Source organism: Myotis daubentonii, chromosome 12 (genome assembly GCF_963259705.1).
Source record: "Myotis daubentonii chromosome 12, mMyoDau2.1, whole genome shotgun sequence".
Lineage (NCBI taxonomy): Eukaryota > Metazoa > Chordata > Mammalia > Chiroptera > Vespertilionidae > Myotis > Myotis daubentonii.
This window is the reverse complement of record NC_081851.1, coordinates 42,737,251-42,745,943: the sequence shown is the minus strand read 5'-3', so window position 1 is coordinate 42,745,943 and position 8,693 is coordinate 42,737,251. Positions and strand designations below refer to the sequence as shown.

The 8,693-nt window shown below is 42.8% G+C and overlaps 1 long non-coding RNA gene across 1 annotated transcript; it reads right to left on the bottom strand.

The window, feature by feature from the left end:
- Positions 1 to 266: 266 nt before the first annotated feature.
- On the bottom strand, positions 267 to 3,615 carry LOC132213812 (uncharacterized). Its single transcript, XR_009448068.1, has 2 exons — positions 2,797 to 3,615; positions 267 to 592 (listed from the first exon to the last, which is right to left on the bottom strand). It is a non-coding gene; the product is annotated as an uncharacterized LOC132213812 (long non-coding RNA).
- Positions 3,616 to 8,693: the final 5,078 nt, after the last annotated feature.

Genomic DNA, 8,693 nt, shown 5'->3' with positions numbered 1-8,693 from the left:
AGAGATGGAGTCACCATTTATGATCAGGGTAACTTTGAACAAGTTAATTCATCTTCCTGAGGTTCAATATCCTCATCTGTACAAATGAGAAAATATGCAGACCTTGTGTTGCTGTGAAGATTAATAATTACTGTTTACTGAATTTATTGGAGCTCTAAGGGCTCTACAAACACCACCCAGAGAGAAAGCCACAGGGACAGAATCAGAACTTGAACCACTACTCCGTGTGAAAAGGACATGGAAAACTGCCAAAGAGCACGCAAATGTTAGGTATAGCCATTTACTGATAGGTCATCTAGATCTGAAAATCTTTGTCCTGTTAGGAACTGAAACTGGGGGGGCAAAGACATTTTTCCTGGGCCATGGACGGTAACTAACTGTTACAGGAAATTCAAAGGTGGGTGGAGAGCTAGTTGTCCACCAACAGACTGTGCTTCACTTTCCATGGGCTGAAGTGGCTGTCCAGACAGGATTCCATCTCCTAGCTCTTCGTGCATGTAGGTGGGGTCATGCAATAGCTTCTCCTACAGAGTGTGATCAGAAATGACGTGTCATTTGCAGGTCAAGATGGTTAGGAGAAGGGTGTGGATAGCTAAAAGGTAGAAATAACCCAAGCATTTACTGACAGATAAATGACTAAACAAAATATTGTCTACGCATACAATGGAATATTATTCAGCCTTAAAAATAAATGAAATTCTCACACACACTACAACATGGATGAACCTTGAAGACAGTATGCTAAGTGAAATGAGTCAATTGCAAAAAACAAATATTCCACCTATATGAGGTAGCTGGAGTAGCCAAATTCATAAGAGACAGAAAGCAGAATGGTGGTTGCCAGGGGCTGGGCAGGGGGTGGGGAGTTAGTGTTTAATGGGTAGAGAGTTTCAGTTTGGGAAAATGAAAGTTCTGGAGATGGATGGGTGGTGAGGGTTGCACAATGTAAATGTGCTTGGTATCACTGAACTGTACACTTAAAAGCTGTTAAAATGGTCAATTTTGTGTATGTTTTACCACAACAAAGAAGAAGGTAAAAGAGGAAGAGGAGGAGGAGGAGGAGGAGGAGGAGGAGGAGGAGGAGGAGGAGGAGGAGGAGAAACTTCTCTACACCTGCCATTTAGATGCAGAGAATTTCCAGGTCCAGAGACTGGAACAGCCACAAGTGGAAGTAGCCACATGACAAAAAGCCACTTGCTGACTAGGAATCTGGCGCTGGGCTCTTCTGTGAGTGATAAGTAGACTTCTAATGTGTGAAACCATTTAAATCGGGGTTTAATTTGTTACAGCAGTGAGTGGAACTCTAACACAACCTGCAGCCAATGCTGATGGTTGATGTCACAGGGTGTTAACACTGCAATGTGGTCCCCTGAGAATGGCATGAGGGAAAGTTCCAGAGCTTGGCTTGGTTTGGGGCTGAGGAGATGTTGGTGCTAAGGGCCCACCTTCAAGTTCAGCAGTTCTCAAAGACTGAGTTAGAATCCTTGGCTGTGAGATGGCTTCCAAGGACTCTGTTACTGAGGAAACCCAAAGGAGCTTATCTCCTTCAAGACACATCACCCATTCAGTGATGAGAACTGGGTGTAGAAACGCAGAGAGAGAAGGGAACTGTGGCCCTCAGTCACCCAAGGGCAGACATGGGAACCTGTCCCCACATGCTCTTCCAGCACCCTTGGGCCCAGGGGAAGCGACTCCCTGTGGCTCCAGTTGGGCAGCAGCCTTAGCTGAGCATAGCATTGAAGGGGGCAGGGATTGTCCTGTCTTGTGCTCAAGAGACAATTGTCAGTGGGACCTGCACCAGGGCTGATGGCTCTGCCACTAACCCCAGGATTAGCAACAAGAGGAGTTCCAGCCTCAGGAGGTGGGAGCAACCAGGACAGGCTCTGGGGCTCAAATGGAGTCATGGAATTACAAACTGGCAGCAACTACAATTGTGGGAGCTGGTTGTTCAGACTCTGGCCCCTCTGACTTTAGCAGCAACCCAAGAGCCCTGGATTTGGCAGTGACTGAGGAGCTCCCTAACCTCAAGGCATGCCTCTGAGGTGGCTCCAGGTATCAGATAAGCATTCAGATAAGAACACCTCTGGACCTCTTTGGCTCACCACATGACAGTGACCTTGGGAAAGAGAGAAGGCCTTCCTTGTCCTTGCAATAGAGGGACTGAAGCTGGAGCCAAACTAATGGAACTGATAAAAGAGGTGCAATCTCATCTCATTCTTAATTTTGCAGAGAATTTATTGTTTTAATGAATTAGAGCAGCGGTCGCCAACCGGTGGTCTGCGAACCACTAGTGGTCCATGAGGTCCAAAAGGTTGGCGACAGCTGAATTAGGGCAATTCCAGGTTACTTTATAATGACAATACTCTTATGTGCATGCCTCCTGTGCTCCTAAGCTGGAGAGGAAGCAATGGAGTTAGGCCTAGGGAGCCAGGAATTGCACACAAATTCGACAATTATGTCAAAATGTGGGAAGGCCCATAGGAGTGAGTCATGCAGGTGATGGTAATGTGAGTTACATTGCAGTAAAGATTGAGAATGATTCATCTTTACAGATTCCCACCCCTACCCTACCCCTGGATTCAATGTCAATGTTTATTAAATGCACGATTGCCTCTCTCTTCCTCGTTGTAGCTGAAAATCTCCAGGATTCTCCGGCAGTGGTCACCACACTGCTGTGGGCTCTGACCTCCCCTAGCTTGCCCTGGGCATTCACTGTGTGATGTGACACACTGGGCTCTGGGGCATTCAGAGATAACAGCACAACATTCAAAGAAAAGAAAACGTGCAGATCACAACCTTTCTTTGCATTCCCTGTGTCTTGGCGTCTTTTGGAGTCAGTTCTCTGTCTTCCTCTAAGGTGCCTGTTTGCTTCTCCAACTCTGGGCTAATGTTTGCATTTTCCTTCACAAGGCCAAGGTGGAGTGTAAGCACCCTGCCTATTGCCTGAGCCCTATTTAAAGAAAGTTGTTTTGGCTTCCCTGGCATTTTTCACATCTCTGATGCGATCTCCGCCCAGGCCTTGTGCAAGAGCCAGCTGATAAGCATCTGAAGCCAGCCTTTGAAATAGTGCCAAGACCCCAGGGCCAGTGCTGAGCTCTCGCCCCTCCAGCCCGCCTGACCTGAGCAGGGCCCAGTGGGAAGTGGAAAACCTTACGGAAGGGGGACCTGTCCCTTGCCAATCAGAGGCTGACTCAGAGCTGCCAATCTGGAATCCCAGTTTCCACAACATCTCAATGCTCTCCTAGCCACTTGCTGTCAGGATGACCCGCCTCCTGCCTGGCTGTCAGTGCTCACCTTTATTGGAAGTGCTCACTGGGTCATAGGAGGATTTTCCCATTCCCTTCAGCACCTGAGTGGGTTGGTGGTTGTGGTGACTTGAGGTCATTTAGAGACCTGCCTGCTCAGTCTCCCCTGTCCCTCCTGCCCTCTTGCTGCCACTGGGAATGGGCAGAGCTATTCCTAACACACGAGTTGAGCAACACTACAGGGAAGCTATGCTAGAATGAGTATACCCAAGCTGAGATCGCCCTGCCTTGCAAAACACAAGTCCACTTCCATGGAAGGGCTATTGTGCTCAGGTGTCTGCATATTCCTGGCGGGGCAGGTGAGAGTGGACTCGTGCTCTTGGGATCACCCCTGGCTCCTGGTTTCCGCTGCCATTGGATTCTTTCAGTTTGTGTCACTTTGCCATCTGTGTGTACTGTCCCGGGTCTGCACTCAGATGTGGAACTCAGGGCCTCGTCTTGAATTTCATCAAAACCAAACTCCCGTGTAAGACCTTTGTGTGTGCCGCAGACTGCCCAGGCCAAGGGGATTTATACTGTGGCAATGCAAACAACTTCATATGGGATTTTTTTTTTTATCTTTAACGATCTTCTTTGAGGCTACCCTGATGTCCAGAGATTTCTCACTGGCCAGACCACCGGACATTACTAATGAAGCTCATGTTTCTCAAAAAAGTGGTTTATGAACCACCTTTACTAGAATCACCAGTGTAGAATGGGACAGAGGGTCTGTTGGAGGGTTGTGTGTGTGTGTGTGTGTGTGTGTGAGAGAGAGAGAGAGAGAGAGAGAGAGAGAGAGAGAGAGAGAGAGAGACTGAGTGGAGTGGAGTTTGTTTGGATTTTGTTTTTGTTAAAATTTCGTAAGTAAACCTTTACATTTGAGGGTGCTCCCCCATGATATTTAGTGCCCACTCACTAGAGTGGCCTCTTAGACCATATTCACAAAATCTAAAGAGTTGAAAGGAACAGTGGATGCCATAAAATTCAGGGGTTTTCAAGCATCTTGCTTGCATTACCCTCAAAAAATGTTTGAAATATTATGCACTCCCCTCAAACATTTTTGTATTGATATCTAAAAATTTTAATCTAAAGTTTATATTTTTCATCTTAAATCTAAACAGCTGTTAGAGACTAAATGTCATTGTAACTTTAAAATATTTTAACAGTTTAAACAAAGAATTCAAGTGTTATAATAATTGATATCCTACATCATCCTTTGAAAAATACCATGAATGTGCTGTTAACAATTGGAAATATCACATTATTCCTTTTTCTCTTTGAATTTGAATTTTCATTTTTCCTCCTCTATATCTTTATCTTAAAATAATATAATTTATGATGCAAATCTTTTATTAATTGTTTTATCATAGTTCTCTTAAAAGTGTATATACATCAGCCTGGACACTGTGGCTCAGTGGTTGAGCATCACACCTGTGAACCAGGAGGTCATGGTTAGCTTCCCTGTCAGGGCACATGTCTGGATTTTGGGCTTGATCCTCAATCAATGATTCTCTCTCATTGCTGCAATCAATAAAAATATAGTTTTTAAAAAGTGCATACACATTCAATTTTCCTTCCGTTCTGTGGCCATAAAGTTTGAAAGCTATGCTAATACTGTAGCCACTGGACACATGTGAGTATTTAAAATTTTGCATTAAATAAAATTTAAAATTCAATTTCTCATTCATGCTAGCCACATTTCAAGTTCTTAATGGACACATGTGGCTTATGGACCATATTGGCAGACAAATAGAAAGCATGTCCATCATTGCATAAAGTCCTATTGAACAGCATGAGTTTATAATGTGACAAGATTTTCATCTGGAGCTAGTTGTTATTACAATTAATAGTAACACACAATTCATTAAAATAACATAGATATATCAGCACATTTATTGAACAATTTGATAAGATTATAATCCAAAAAGTAACATTTTCTGGGAAATGCCTTTCCTAATTATATGATTGGTTCTTTTTTTTTTTTTTTTTTTGGTATGTATGTATGTATGGCTATTACTTTCTCTAGGTTCAGCACCAATTCTACCTTTAATTTTCACTTCAAAAAATATGTGCTAAGAAAACTTGCTCAAAATGAAGGGGGGTTATTGTAGTGATATTATTTGAATCTTTGAACAAAAGTTATACATGATGACAAGGTTATTAGTGATTTATCATCAGATATTAAAAGTTCATTAGTTTCTCCTGCACCTTTGCTAAAATGATGAGGTTCTATCTGACTTGCAAAAGGATCTGTAATCCAATCTTTAGAGTAATTTACTTTCTTGACTAGAACCAAGAACTCTGAACTCTCTCTATGGAGTTCAGAGATTTTTACAAATAATAAAATGACAGAATGGGCCACATCTTCCTTCTGAAAAACACAGGAAAAGAACATTTATTAAAGAGGAAAGGAGAACAGCCCACTGAGGGGAGCATTCTGGGGAGACCGGTTTTAGTAAAGAGGACATCTGGCTGTGAGCATCTAGAAATTGATTTCTTTAGTATCATCTGCATTGCAACCCTCTAGAGCAGCAGTTCTCAACCTGTGGGTCGCGACCCCTTTGGGGTTGAACAACCCTTTCATAAGGGGTCGCCTAAGACCATTGGAAAACACATATGTAATTACATATTGTTTTTGTGATTAATCACTATGCTTTAATTATGTTCAATTTGTAACAATGAAAATACATCCTGCATATCAGATATTTATATTACGATTCATAACAGTAGCAAGATTACAGTTATCAAGGAGCAAAACAAAAATAATTTTATGGTTGGGGGTCACCACAACATGAGGAACTGTATTAAAGGGTCGCGGCATTAGGAAGGTTGAGAACCACTGCTCTAGAGTGTCCTCATGACCCTGGGAATGTGCTTATCCCCGTTTAAAGACCCCTGCTCAAAGAATTCCAAATGTTTCTCAGTTCAGCTCTCACCTTTTTCTCTCTTGGCCACTACATATTTTTAAATGCAAATACATGAATTAGTTCAGCATATTTAAGGGCCTATTCTTTTCCCCCTTTCTTTTCTTTCTTTTGTTCCAATAATTTATACCTAATATATATATATATATATATGGTACACACATAGGTAATCTATAATAATAAAAGCATAATATGCTAATTAGACTGGACAGCCAAACAACCTTCCGGAAGACTTTCCAGACAAAGCCAGGGCTGCAAGGGCTGAGCCCCTTGCACAAATTTCGTGCATTGGGCCTCTAGTATATAATAAGCATACATTTATTTATCTATAAATATATAGTATATAATAATTAAGCAAATACCTGTGAACCCACCCCTCAACTTAGGAAATAGAACAATATCAAATGACCCTCGTTAGTTTCCCTCCTTCTATCCTTCTAGGGACATGATCAGGTTGTACTCCCACTCCCTTGAAGTTACACATGGCCATGCGACTTGCTCTGGCAAATAGAATGGGGTAAGCAGAAGCAAAAAAGTGCCGCTTCTGGGTGGCCTTTAAGAACCAGTGCATGATTTGCCATGTCCCCTCCCCTCTCACACCTACCAGAGACATACCAACTTACGGAGGCCCTACCAGCTTGCCCACAGCTCACCTTTGCTGTATTTGAGCCATTGTGACCTCAGGTGTTGTTTGTTGCTGGAGCATAACTAGCCCGTCATAACTGAAACAACTATCTCTGCCTCTTCATGTCTACCCTCAGCAATGTTCTTCTTCCCCTGTCCCTAGGGACACCACTCTCCTTGCTCTTCTTTAAGGTTTTACCACATATTTCTACCCCTAAATAATATATTTAATGTGTTTTTGAACTCTATAAATATGAAATCACATTTTATTATTTTTATATAATAATTAAGCAAATATTGATAACTGTGAGTATACCACAATTTATCTGTTCTACTATTTATAAACATTTGAGTTGGAGTTTTCTTGTTTATAAATAATACCACTGTGGACATGTTTGTACACATCTGTTGGGAAAGAAGCATGAAGTCTTCTCTGGAGCAGCAGTTCCCAAAGTGTGGTCTGAGGACATCTGGGCGCCTCTGAGACCCTCTCAGGGGACTCTGTTAAGCCAAAACTATTTTTGTAATAATACTAAGATGCTATTTGCCTTTTTCTCTCGAGAGTGAACGGTGGAGTTTTCCAGCAGGTACATGACATGTGCTATCACAAGACACTGGTACAGAAGCAGGTATGAGAATCCTGCTGTCTTCTATGAAGCCAGATTTGCAAAACTATAAAATGATGCCACCCTTCCCACTAAGCTGTTTTGCTTTGGAAAATATAGCTATTTTTTTTCATAAACATATTATTTATGTTAGTATGTATTGTTGCTTTTAAATGAATTAATAATTTTTTAAATTCTTTGTTTTAAGTTCTACTATGGTAAATATAACTCACCTAAGCAAAAGTTATTTGACGTCCTCAGTAATATTTCAGAGTAGAAAGGGGTCTTCCGGCTCTACTGGACTGAAAAGGAGCTTCCACGGAGAAAAAAATGTTTCCCACTTTTTTTCCCTCCCTGCCTTGGAAGAAAGACTCTAGAAGGCCTGTTCTTGCCTCAGAAACACAAAGAGGTAGAGCTTATTTTTACTTTCCATTATTCAAAGCATTCTCAGGCAGAGACCACAAATAGCTTCTAATATTCCTTCTCTGAGAACAGACGCATGCACCTGGGAATAATTGCACTCACAGGAAGTAGACCATGTGCACAACAGCCTGGGGGAATAAAAACCATCCTGATATTCAGAAACATGTTTACTTCAGAGCAGGGTTTTTAACCAAGAAAAATGCTTCTGGGTTGTGTCCACTCCCTTGATGCCCTTGTCCCGCCTCCCTTCCCACAAATCTCCCACTTCCGTCACAAGTTGGCAGGAACTTGACGTGCCTCAGCCCTGGGAGGCCTGCCAGAGTCCTCCCACTTTCCTGAGAGGTTCTCTTCTATTTCTAAGCAGAGTTGTTTAAAACCGAATGCCACATGGAGTCCTGGCTCCTTGACCTCCGATCCCCCCTCTCTAAACCCCTGGGCCCATGGAGTAGCCCTCCCCCTCACTGCTCCTGACTTCGCAGCCAGACAGTGTAACCACAGCCAACTTCCTCTGTGGGGCGGGCAGGCACAGGCTTTGGGCCAATGCGGGGGAAGCTTCCAGAGGAAATTTCACTGGGCAATCAGTGAGACTTCCAAAAGGCCTTTCAGCCGCCTCTGCCCTCAGCTCCTTCCATTACCTTCTCCCCCTGCCTCAATGTCCTAGAACCCTTAGGCCAGAATAATTAGACCAGCTCCTCTAGCCCTAGGCCAGTGATGGCAAACCTTTTGAGCTTGGCGTGTCAGCATTTTGAAAAACCCTAACGTAACTCTGGTGCCGTGTCACATATAGAAATTTTTTGATATTTGCAACCATGGTAAAACAAAGACTTATATTT